Source organism: Corvus hawaiiensis, chromosome 9 (assembly GCF_020740725.1).
Source record: "Corvus hawaiiensis isolate bCorHaw1 chromosome 9, bCorHaw1.pri.cur, whole genome shotgun sequence".
Classification (NCBI taxonomy): Eukaryota; Metazoa; Chordata; class Aves; order Passeriformes; family Corvidae; genus Corvus; species Corvus hawaiiensis.
The window spans coordinates 13586673-13599886 of record NC_063221.1 but is presented as its reverse complement, the minus strand read 5'-3'; the positions used below and the strand labels follow the sequence as shown (position 1 = coordinate 13599886).

The following is a 13214-nucleotide window of genomic DNA, read 5'->3' as shown; positions in this document are numbered from 1 at the left end:
TCTCTACAAAGGAGAGGAATGACTCTGATTTCCCTTGAACTATTTCAGTGTATCACTTTCTGGGCGCAGACAACTCTATGGTTTTCAACAGAGCAGCCATGCCGACCTGTTGAGCTTTCTGCAGGACGCTAGAGGACAAGGTACCCTGTAGGCTGGGATCAGAGAAGGGACCAGTCCCCATCAAAGCATCTGTTCCTGCTAGGATCGGCAGCTGGGAGCTGCATATTCCCTAATGCAGCCTTGTCGGCCAGCTTTCTCTAGGTTTTCTCAAAAACTGTAAATTGTATAGGTTGAAATAGGATTTGACCTAAGTGTCTGATATCAAATGGAGCAAGCAAATCTGTATTTATCACCCTTATTATCTGCATAACCTCAGCAGAACCTAGCCCATATTGTGCCACCTTGGATTGGAGGTCCTGGGCAACTTTCCAAGCAATTACCTCATGGTTGTCATGCTCCCCTGAATTTGGGAGAGCCTTATACACTGGGAAATCTTGGATTTCCCCTTTTGGGGAGTCACTAGCATCCTGAACTTCTGGTACAGCCTGTGGATGGAGTGTAACAGTTTCCCAATTACCCCCAGAATCCTCAAATCTATTTGGCACTCCAAGTGTTTCCAATAATTTCCAATCTCCCTCCTCCAACGCTCGCATCTTAACTGACTCTAAGAAGCGATTGTAGCGGGTCGGATGCACTGTTACCGTGCAGTCCTGAAAGGTCCAGGGGTGAGACCGGAGCAGCCTTTTCCTTCACCACCCGGCTATGGCAGCTTTACGCCCTGGGGCCAGAACCTCATCTGCCTCACTTCCTGACGAGGAATCATCGGGCAAAGGCAACTCTGAGACACTGTGAGTGAACAGAAATGGACGGGGAGGGGCACTTTGGTTAGGTTGGCTAGGGGCAGAACAGACAGCACAGACTGCAGCTGGCTGTGCTGCAGTTTGAACAGCAGCCTCTTTACGGAATGCTCTCTCGGCAGGTCCCGACCGAACTGGTACTGGAGCTGCTACAGCCATCTCCGGGGCTGCAGCCGTGCCCGGCGCTGCGCTCGTCTCTTGCTCCACAGCAGCATTCGGCACCACCACTGGCCCCTGCTCTGCAGCTGCGCCCGGCGCCGTGCTCGTCTCTTCCACCGCACCAGCGCCTGGCACCGCTGCTGGTCCTTGCTCCGCGGCGGCATTTGGCACCACCACCGGTCAGGGCACGGCTGCCGCCGCTTCCGGGTGTTCCCGCATCAGCGCTACTTCTGGGTTCACTGCTGGCCGTGCTGCTTCCTGGTTTGGAGCCACATCTCCCGCAGGCAGCGCAGGCGGTGCGGGTGGTGCGGGCCCAGCACACCCCACACAGCAGGGTGCCTCTGGCATCTGCAGTAGCTGCTTTTGCAAGCTGAGCAGTTCCTCCAGCTGCGGTGATATGTTCGGCAGCTCTGTCAGCAAAGGCAGATGCTCTATTAAAAGGTCGATGGCTCGGTTCTGCAGCTGTGCAGAACAGTCCAGCGCCATAGAGGGCAATGGACCACACCCAGGCAGTCTCGGTGCAGTCACGCCTGGGGCTACGCTGGCCAAGAAGGTAGATCCGGGTGTTCCTGGCACAGCCGATGCATGCGCAGATGGGCTAGGAGCCGCCATGGTCTAATTCTCTAAGCCGCTAATTTGCGGCCCTGGATAAGCCGTGGCCACTGCCGAGCCAAGCGGTAAGGCCGGCTGTGTGGCTTCCCGCTGCCCTGACACCCCCGCCTCTGCCGGCGCGGGGTCCCTGGGGGCCGCGGAGTCCTGTGACTGTGCAGGCTGAGACAGCGCAGGCTCTGCCCATGAAGCCGGGGGGGTTTTATCGCATCCAGCACCACACACCCCTGAAGTCTGGTCAGTGGGGTCCTGTTCAGACATCCCTCTGTCACTCATCACCGAAATAGGAGAGCCAGCCCTGCTGTCACAGTCAAGGTCAGTCAGCAGCATAAATAACGAACGCCAAGTTCGGAATAATTCTAGCGCTGCTGGGTCCCCAGATGGGAGTTCGTGCCGGACATCATAGCCAAGTTCCTGCCATAAGCCAAAGTCCAGGACAGTGTCTCTGTCCATAGGAATCCCTTGCAAGGTAGCCCAATCTAATAATTCGCGAAGTGAGTTTTCAGGAATGGAGGTGTGCGTTATACTGAAAACACCTTTCCAGACCATTACCACAGCATCGGTTTGTGAGCCGCTGTTTGCCATTTTCTCAGTCCCGTCAGACCTCCGGGTCCCGGGGTGGGGAAGGGGAACAGCGCACCTCTAGAAGAATTTGGCTTGGCTCGCAGCAGCAGGACACTTCGCAGTGTGCAGATCACGTTGGGATCACCAAATATTAAAAAAAAATGCCCTAGGGTATATTATTGTGTCCCATAGCCGTAGGGGGGAGGAGAAGATCCAGCAGGCAGGAATTGTGCACCAAGATCGATTTATTTAATTATTTTACAAACTCTTTTATAGACTTTTTTCTTCATAGTCTAATTGGACAAAGGATCAGCCACCCCTTAGGGGTGACTGGCTAGAATCCTAAAACATCCATTGTTCAAAATATTTTTCTACTGTACTATAAACAAGACTTTTCAAGGTTGCAGGTGTTTGGTTGTTTACAGAACTCTGCTGCTATCTCTGTGAGAGAGAGAAAGTCTCTCACAGACTTAGAAAATAAAGAAAATCTTTGCTAGTAGCATTATTGTATCCACAGAGAGGCAAGGGGAAGGAAAGGGAAAAAAGAAAAAGAAAAAATCCAACAGAACCTTTTCCCAGCTAGCTGGAGCACAAAGGAAACCCAGAAAAACAGCCCAGCGCTCCCAGCGCCCTGCCGAGCCCTGCCCCGGCGCCATTGGGCCCCCTCGGGCCTGTGGCTCCAGCCCCGCCCCCGGGGCTGTCTTAAAGGCACAGCGTCCTTGGGCATTGAGCGGATGGTTAAGGAATAAAGCGGCTTCATAACGTCACCCCAGGGCAATGCACCTAAACTTATGTTCATTTTATTCAGGTTTTTGTGTTTGGGAAGAAAAATGTTGAAAGATTTCTTGAAATAGAAAATTTTTAGGAAAACCAGCAGAGTTGAAAAGTATTCCTAAGTTTGAGAGGAATGTCCATAGAATTTATTGCTTGTGCTCACCATCCAAGTCATTTTATTGAGTTCCAGTACTTGTTTTACAAATGTTCCAAAAACCAGTGTTTGAGACTTTCAGGGGAAAGACAGGCTATTTATTTAATTTGTCAGGTCTGGCATAAATCATAACCCTGTTGCACTTGATGTTGTACAAACAGAGTTAATAAATGATCCTTGCCCCTGGTGCTTAGAAATTAAGTCTAAGACATAAGATGGTGTGTAGGTATGACAAATAGAAGAGTAAAAAAACCCAATAAATAGTGCCAGTTAGGAAGACAGATTACTTCCTGGCATATCAGCATCAAGGATTTTGTAGACTTCCCAGAAAGGCCAAGTTTTCATAAAGGATTTAAAGGGCAGGGAGAGGGAAGTATCTTTACAATATTTATAGAGAAATCCTTGTAATCATGAGAGGCAATATGGAAGACAAGCTGGAGTTAGCTTGTATGGAAGTTAACAGACAATGCAGCTTGTTATACAATTTTAGGGAATAACATTTAACTTATGACTGAGGGTAAGATGCATCTTGCTTTATTAGCATTTTTCTCTATATTTAGAATACAGGTAGGAAAAAAGTTAGTAGGTGGAGGTGTTAACGAAGATAGTCTGAAATTGCTAAGGGAGATTCCAAAGACTGTTACAGTTATTCCTTCCTTATTTGACTGACAACTCTAAAGGCTCGGTGTTAGAACACTGGTTTTCCCTTCAAATATTTCACTTCAAATTGCATGAGCAAGTAATGGTGAGCTTCCTAGCTCTGATATCAAGATGAGTTTGGTTAATTACTTCAATGAGTAAACAGATATCTATCTATCTATCTGTCTATCGATCTATCTAATCTATCTCTATATCTTGAGAGGAACATACATAGAGAAAGAGAAGAAGCTAACTATCCCATAACAATGTAATAAATGACTTCCTCATACCAATAATGAAAAACAAACTGGCAGAGCATCTAAAAATACAGAAGTAAAAATAGTTTTAGTTCATCGTTTAGAGGAAATTATCCATTGAGAAGTCTGGTAGAATGCCAGTGCCTCAGCCTTCATAGCCAAATGCATAGGAAGAATAGAGAGGCAATTAATCAAAGGATTTTCTTTTTGTAAGATAAAAGTTTTTTTAATGGTTCTACAGCAACTGTAATTATTTAAGAACAGCACTAATTCCAAGCAGAAATTTGAATATATGGGTAGTTAGTGCAAGCCCTCACATTTGTACTCTAGAATGAACAAAAAAAATAATTAACCGCATTTATTTACCAAACAACTGAAAGTAGTAAAAGCTTTTAGCTCTGAGAAGGTAATATTGTGAAAGATGTATAAGGCAACAGGGTTAAAAGAACTAACTGAAATCATCCTGATTCAGCAAAGCTGACTGAAATACTTACGCAATTCTTGTTAAGCAATCTTTGTATCACAATGTGATCAGACTGAGCTAAATGTGCATAATCCTTCAGCAACTTGCAGTCACCATAACCTGTAAGGAAGAACAAAAATGCTGAGGAATGTCTGTGGAAAGGAAAGAAGTTACAGTATACTATTTCATCAGTATACAGTGATCTGTGACAATTCAACAGGTCAGAAAAGGTAGATTATCTCAAGGAAGAGCAAGGCAAAAAAAAATTATTGATTAAAATTGCAACTATCACATGGTGCTGCTCTGAAGGGGTAGCAGATGTACATCTGAATACTGTTGGTTTATGTTATGTGTGACTGTAATTTTCAGTGACAGTATCAATGTCATTCTTCATATGCTCGGATGAATTGGAAACTACAGTTTGTCCTATCCTGTGGAAGATGAAAATTTTTTTCTGATAGTTGTCTAGGGCTTCCTTGAAAGCCCCAAGTGGGTGGGCTTTTTGTGTGTGTGCTGTTTTTTCTGGTTGTTGTTGTTTTTTGTTTGGTTTTTTAAATTTTTTTTTCTTTATATTGAAACAAACTGCACATGCTGTAGTAATTATTCTTTCAGTACTGCGATTCTGTGATAGAACTTACACTGTAATAATCAGAGCAGGGTTTTTTGTGTAATTGTAAGTGACAGATGTCTGAGGCTCACAGTCATTTTAGCCTGACATTTGCAATTATTGCAGCAGTATTGATGGAAGAGGATTAAGGAGCTCTCAGATGCCAAACTTCATTATTTCAACTTTATGTAGAGCTGTCAAGTCCTAATAATTCCGCAGGGATTTAGCCTTTACAGCGTAAAAAGGCATGCAAAACGTTTTCATAACAATCTTAAAACTATTATAGACCATCAAAATGTAAATGATCATAGTTTAATGAATATCTAACGACTATCTTTTATAACTTTCACTTAGTAATTTTAAAATTATGCCCTATTTTTTAAGTGTCATAGGGGCCAACAGTAATATCCCTTAAATAAGTCTTAATACTCTCGATTTTTCCTGGTGTCTTGGAATTATGATTCATGAGAGTGCATAGTCTAGTCCAATGAAAATATACCCAATTTGTAATAAAATGGATTGGATAGTTTTTCTTTTCATCTGACATCTTCATGTCAACAATCTGCAGTCTGGTCTTTCAAGTCTTTTCAAAAGGAGATAATTCATAAAAAGGTTCTATGCTTTATTTTTAAGACACTTTCATGAAAAATGAGTCATACCCAGTACGTTGCTGAACCCTTTTGTAGTATTGTAGAATACTTTAAAATGAAATTATTTCATGGAGAATTGATTTTAGTCTATACCTTCTTTTTTTGAAGATTCTGAATACCTACCTTTAAAATGCTATTTTTAAAATCTTAGTGCATTCAGGAAGATAACTCAGGTTTAAAATCTCAGATGAAAGAAGCATATTCTTTGTATTAGACCTAGCTGTTTCTCTCTAATGACTTTTTTTCTGACACCCTCTGCAGATACTGGATTGTGCCTTAAAGATGACCCTTTGTATCTGCTGGCAGACTGCTTAACACGAAGGTTTTTCATACTGAAGATTCTATTCCTTTCATAGTTTATCGTTTCACAAGAAGTCTACATGAAACTTTGCACTTTGACCAGCACAGTTACTTTGTCTTTATGGATGAAAGTAGGCTGATGTTTTTAGATATAATAAATGGACACTGAAAATGCATCCAGAGACAAAGTAGGCTCTTATGGAATACCAGTGTGTTCTACTCAGTTATATTTATTTGTTAAAACTTAGACTGACTGTATTCCACTTTTCTAATTGGATTCAGAGGTGTTGCTTTAATTCCACACTTGTAACAATGAATTATAGCAGTCTAACAGACGAGGTGAAAAATACGACAGGTGCAGAGCAAGAGGCCGCAATATTTCTGTTTGACTGAAATGGACCAAGGTTTAACTGCTGTGATAATGTGTTTTTTCAAGAATAGCAACAATCTGGTAGGATTTCCAGTCTGTTTAGAGCTCTTCTGAAGAAAAAATGCCCATAAAATGTAAGCAGACTTTTGCTTACTTTCTCAAAGTTGTTTTTGATTTTCAGCCACAACTGGTAACAGTTTCATAGTCTGATAAAGATGCTGAAATCAAGTTTCCATTTATTCATTGATTTGCTGAAACATATTCATACTCCTGACAGCCTCTCATGATGTTTTTGGCTGTCTCAGGATGGAAGACGTTGCTTTTTCATGACCAGGCTCTGCTCATTGCAATTAGGCATGGACTGGGGACCACTATAAGAGCCCTTTTGAACTCCAGCTTTCTGCACGGATCCTTTCAAAGGATTATCCAAACCTTTCAAGGCAGGTGCTGGATTATAGCCCGTGTGTTTTAACACCAGTTTACTTCTGAATGAAACTGTTGGTCTCAGTGATAAAGTACCACTGACCTCTCGGTGTTAACTTTTATTAGAATACATAAAAATTATGTTGTTAAAGCAAATGCTTGTTTTTTCAGTATATCCAAAAGCCTGAGATTGGTGGATAACACTTCTAATGCCTACCTATAACTTTTGGATTTTGAGAAAAATGTAGAGACAGAAATCCAACCTCATGCAAAACATAGGTCTGTTTCTTCTGCAGAATGCCACAGAATTGTGAGTAAAGCATTGTATCAGTAAACCCGAAAGAATCCTTTGTGAGATACAAGACTCAAAAAGAGAAATAAAAATAGCAGAAACAAACAGAAATGGATTTATAAGTAAGGCAAAACTGAAAAAAACCTATAAAACTTTTTGCCCAAATCCTGAGCCCTGTTCATTTTCTTATTCTAATTTACATTGTGTAATTCCAGTGGAAATTGATCTACAACAAAGAAAAGAACACAAAATATATTGAGATGCAGACAGCAAAATGGTAAGAGGACAATTTTGTGCAATTGAAAATGAAGAATAAATCTCTCTTTCTACCCAACAGCAATAGCACTCTAAGAAATTATGTGGCTTTAGGGAAACTGTTCTTTGGCCAGAAGAATTAGAACTCTGCTAAAGTCACAGAAGTGCAGCAGGCATGCTTGAGGGAAGGAGGTACATAGCATCACTGTCATGGAAGTGCTTTTATAGAAATATGTTTTATACCTATATGAAGTTTTGACCCGGGCTGCAGTACTTTCTTATTGAATGTTTTTTTGTCTAATTTTTAATAATAATCAGTTTTTCATCCATTAGGCAGCAAGACATGATAGCATTTTGTGTATTCCTCCTTGACAGCTCAAAGACCATCAAGAATTTGGCTGTTGGTTTGACTTTTGTGTTTGCTGTGAATAATTACTGTATATCTTACGTTCACTCCTTTTTCCCACTTCAATTTGTAGTTAGATAGTTTGCCTGGAGCCAGTAATTTGTTGCTATGACTGTTGGATGCTATCCCATGCTTTGTGTCTTTAACGAGCTCAATGGTTTGTTTTGAGCTTCCGCATCTGGTAAAGATAATAAGCATAGCATCTTTGTTAGTCACAGCCCTGCTTGCAGTGAAGGGCAGACTGAGTTTTGGGCTTAAAATAGATTTTTCTTCTATAGTCTGTGTGCTCAAGCCTACAATAATTGCTGAACAAAATGTTCTTAGACATTTGCCTGAATAGCATCAATCAATGGCACTGTTCATGAAGGAGAAAGCTATTTTTGAGACATAAAGAGGCTATGCATATAAGCTGGCATTTACTTTCCTGTAGTTCCAAAATCTAGACCTGACATTTTATTTCCATTGTAATTTAATCAATAGGTACACTTTGATCAGACAGCTAAAAGTCTGTGTGTGCTCTCTCCCTACAAAACAACAGATTGGGAGGGCCACTCCCTTTTGTCCTGAAACAATAGACCATCAATAGCCACACTGGGTTGGTTTTAAGGAAAATTCAGCGTTCATCTATGCAACAGGAAACTGACAGAAAGAGCAATAAAATCCAGGGAGAATCTTCACATAGTGAGTGACATGAAGAGGTGGGGTTTGTTTATCCAGAGAATAGGGATAGTCTTGCTTTATTAAAATGGGCTTTGTCTCTCTTTTGTAGAAATTCTCCAAGACTAATTTAGCCTCTTGTTCTGCAAGCCATTCTCTCAGGCATTCTCCTTGTACCAGGTAGAGCCTTAAACCGGGTAGCTTCTATGGAGATTCAGGTCTGAGCCTCTTCCATTAAAAGATGCACATTAAGAATGTATCTTCTGGGGCCAGCTGTTGCAGCTATTTGTAGCCACAGTGGGAACTGGCAGAATGTTTCTTTGGAAATACTGTAAATTGTTCTTAAATGCAACAGAAGATGTAGTATCTGGTGTCTGGCAGAGCTCCATAGATTAGCAAGTCATAAAGTCCCGTGGTCATATGAACAGGGAGGATGAGTAATTAGAACACAGTCACACAAATGTTGCTCTGGAGTGACAGGTTGGGGCTGGCTGCTGATCTGAAAGAACTGCCATGGGGCGCTCTCAATCAGCTGCAAATGCAATTAGCATTAGCTGAGTACTGTGACTTGTCCAGGAATGTAAGCCATTACTTAACAAAATATTGTTTCTGATATGCAAGTTATTCAAGAAAGACAAGGGAGTAGCTATATTTTAGCCATCTGGTACAATAACTTTTTGGGAAATGGCAGAGTTTGGAGGAAACATCAGGGCTATCCCTGAAACATGTTATCCATTGTATTTGTTTCACAAGGAGTCCAGTTCTCTGATAAAATATAATCAGGACAGCATAAAAAGTGTTTAAAAGTTGGGTAAGAATGAAAAAAATAGAAACAGAGTATTTTTCAGACCTTTCCTCCTCACACGATGAGCACCCAGGCCCATGTAGGTTTGAAGAAAGGAAGAGAGTTTCATGATTTCTTCCATCAGGTGAAAGAAGTCACCTAAGTCTCATGGCTGTGTTGAGTAAATTACTGCCTTTGACTCACAAAGGCATCAAAGTTAGTAAATTGCACTAGACCTTACACATTTGTTTTTTTTCTTTCCATTTAAACATCAAAGCAAAAATGATCATGCATAAAGATCAACAAGGGAGAGAATATGAGATTAGTTTTAGAATCTAATCTATAGAACCTGGATCTACAAGTGGATTTACAGTGGATTTTCCTTATAAAAAACAGAGGGAGAAAGTGGTCTTTTATATACCAACAATTTCTGAAGAATCTTGCACAACAGACATGAATTGTGAAAAATTATACAAATAAGTATTCCAAGAAATTCAGTAATAACATTTAAAATCAAATCTGCAGCCTTAAAGTACTTAGAAGATGCTGGTCTAATTTTGAAAATATGTATTCATGGTTGTTTTTGTTTGCTACTACTGAGGTAAGAGAAGCAGCCTGTAAACAGCTGATTGTTATAGAAAGCCAAATAAGTGTCATATTGACAGGTGGAGACACAAGAAATAGTTTCATTGCCTCATTTTAAGGAATGCAATCTTGTCTAGTAACTTGAAAAGCCAACTATTTGAAAGTGAGTTTTTAACATGGAAAATTACCTTCATCTTTCAGTATCTTTCTGAATTGGAGTCTAATGATGGAAAAATGATTTTTCAGCTCAAGGTGCAATTTCAGTTTCAGATACATTCTAAATGTAAAACTGCTTCTATGTGCCATTTTCACTGGCATTACTGTTAACACACCTAAGCTGTGCACAGGGTCTAGGCTATGCATGTTCACTAGGCTTTTATATCTGGATCACATGCAGAGAGAGAGAGACAGGCATCTCTGAATCTGGCCATGTTTTGCTGCTGGATGCTTTGTGGAAATGTTGGCAGTATTAGAGTTTTGAGCTAGTGGAGAAGGCTATAAATGAAAACCATGGTATTTCATGGTGCAGAGTTATGACACAAAGTGAGTAAGTTCAAGTTCATCCTTTCTAAAGTTGAACAGAATCTAAAAAAAAATATTTCAAGGGAAATAGTGCGAATTCTTGTGTTATGTTTTGGGTGCAAAATCTAAACTGTTATGAGAAGCAAGAATTAAAAAGTAGCTTTTTGCTCCATAGTGCTGTTTTTTAGTACATTTGTGTTGACTTAAAATGTGAAAATTATCAAAAGAAGTCCCACTTCTCATTTGACATTTAGTTTAGAATCCTAAAATCTTATGAGAAGCCTTTAGGATCCAAACCCAGCTTTCACAAATCAGACTTCTTTAGTCCAAGTTGAGTGCATCCATCAAACAGGCAGCTTGAAGCTGGCATGACTTGGAAGAAGTAGACCTTCTCAGGATGGAGGGCATGACTATGACAAGTATATGACTGACAGGACATTTTTTCCCAAAGGGCTGCTTTACCTTCAACTTTTTTATCTACAGAGAACTTTTATTTCCTGTAACAGAAAGAGTTTCACCACATAAAAAGTATGATAAAAGCACATTTTTGAAGAGAGGGGTTGTGATAAGTAAAGCCCTCATGATATATATTTAAAATAATATAAAATTAAAAAAAAAAAAAAGTTGCTGCTCCTGATATATGTGGTAAGTGCCTGTGCTCAGTTGCATCACTTTGATCAATCTCATCCCTTTTCCTCTGTTTGCATGTTGCCTGCCTCTGTTCCCTTGGGAATTCTCAGGAAAAGAACCTCGACTCTAAGACTGGAAATCAATAATATGGGATGAGAAGATTACTACCATTAAATTGTTGCTGCCCGTATTAAAGCCATACAGAAGTAGTAAATACCTCAAGTCTTGCTCTCGCTCCAGATATTAAATGTAAAGTTAAAAAGGACCTTTAGATTGTAGATTCTCCTTGGCTTGTTTCATAATTGCTAGCTTTGCTACTTCAGGTGTTAAGGTGGGAATATGCAGAGCTGTGGGATTTAATACCATCAATGTACCTTCAACTCCAGAGAGACAGATTTTTCATGCCAGACATTTTGCTGGGTGATGGGCTGCTGAGTAAGATCCTGCTTTCCAAGAATTTTAAAGATTTATGGGCAGTCTTCATGAACATGCTCCTTTCTCCATTGTTCTCTTAACTTCTGCCCCAAAATTGATACATATGATTTTAATCTGTGTATGTAATTACTACAATACCAGTTAGGGATGCATCCAAGAAGGAAAGCATCTGTACAGTTTTCAGATCTTATCAACTTGTGCTTATTTTCCTTTCCTAACCCAAAATCTTGTAGGGCTTGAAAGGGAAGTTAATTTTTGTAAGTACTGAAGTAAATCTGCAGATGGAGAGGACCTGTTAAGTCTCTGCACAGACTATACTCACTTAATTCTAGAGAATGGTGGCACCATAGAACATTGAAATTTCTCAGCATTACCTTATTTATTTGGGCAAGAAGACATAGGGAATATATAAACAAAATGTTTTTCTTATCCCATAATTTTTCCTTAGAGCAGTTTCAAGGATATTTCCCTTAAAAAAGTAGAATTAAATCTCTAAGAATATTAGTGCTCTGAAAAACACATCTTTACCGATGAATACATTACATTAAAGAATATAATTAATATGAAGGTCTTATAATTCTACAGAAATATTACTATTTCAAAGTGAAATTAGGCAGCTTCTCTAGTGTTCCCACAGAAACCAATGTTATGGCAGGGGAAAAAACAATTGTAGTTTTGCATTGGAATGTATTTCCAAGCTTAATTTTTTTTTTTTTTTTTTTTTTTTTTTGAAGTGAGTGCATACTTTAATCAAAGTTCTGGCTGAAGTCCTGGTGTCAGACATAGCTGAATTTACAGCAGGTCTAAGGCCAACATGTCAGCATACCTGGAGACAATGCATGGATTTAATATTGTTTGCCAGTGGGAATTCCTGGAGCTCAAAGTAATAATGTCTTCTACGTTAATGTGCAGTGAAGTGAGTGTAGCATTAATCTTCACAGAAAGTTCAGTTCTCTTGAGAATGTGGAAGGGTAATATACACCATGGTGATAGGAGGAAGGAGCCAGGTAACATGGGGTTACTTTTATGTAATTTCAATCTGATTAAAAAAAGTTAGTATTTTCTCTCTGCAATTTGTCAGAAGCATGGCAGGATGGCAGATAAGAAGTGTTTCAATACTGTGAGCATGTGTATATGACTCATACATCTTCCTTGAGTTTGAAATTTTAAGATCCAATTAATAAAAAGATTTATTTTTGAAATTGCCATAGCATCATCATTTATGTTGTTCTACCTGAGAATCTGGATATTATAAATGCCCTGTTTTCCAGAGGCTGCATTTCTGCTATGAGAAATGTGCCTTAGGCTGAATCTTAATTCATAATTTACCAACTGAGAATAAATTATTTTGCAATATTTACTATTATAGCAAGAATTTGTTTGATTATGTATGGGAAAGGGGATGGCAAGCTGGGTGACTTCAAATGGGCTGACTTGGTAGAACAGAAGTGTACAAATGAAAATGTACCACTGTACTTTGCTTTTTCCTTTGTAAACAGGAAAACCTTTGTATTTGCAAAAGTAGTTAATTGTTGCTCCTTTAATGAAAAGAATGACTTTGTAACTTTCTCCTTTCTTGTTATCAGTGTGATTAGAATCTCATCAACTTGATTTTAAGCATGACTTCAGGATCAGAGGGATGGTGGGGTAAGAAGAAGCAGACACCGTGACAGTCATTGAACTTGATGTTGCAATGGGAGGGGCTGTGTGGGGGACAGAGCATGCTGAAGTACAAGAGGGGATTTGATAAAGAGGTCAAAGTGTGAAGATAGACTGGTGATCTGCTAGGAGAGCTGTGCCCTGCATTCATTAGGAAATGTTG

At 39.9% G+C, this 13214-nt stretch overlaps 1 long non-coding RNA gene across 2 annotated transcripts in view; it reads left to right on the top strand.

The window, feature by feature from the left end:
• Positions 1-1698: 1698 nt before the first annotated feature.
• Positions 1699-13214, top strand: part of LOC125330461 — a 100400-nt gene continuing 88884 nt past the window's right edge. The window contains exon 1 of one of the 2 annotated variants that reach the window (XR_007205544.1): positions 1699-1940. This is a non-coding gene — a long non-coding RNA (uncharacterized LOC125330461). The remainder of the gene's footprint in view (positions 1941-13214) is intronic. The other variant, XR_007205545.1, reaches the window with a different exon arrangement.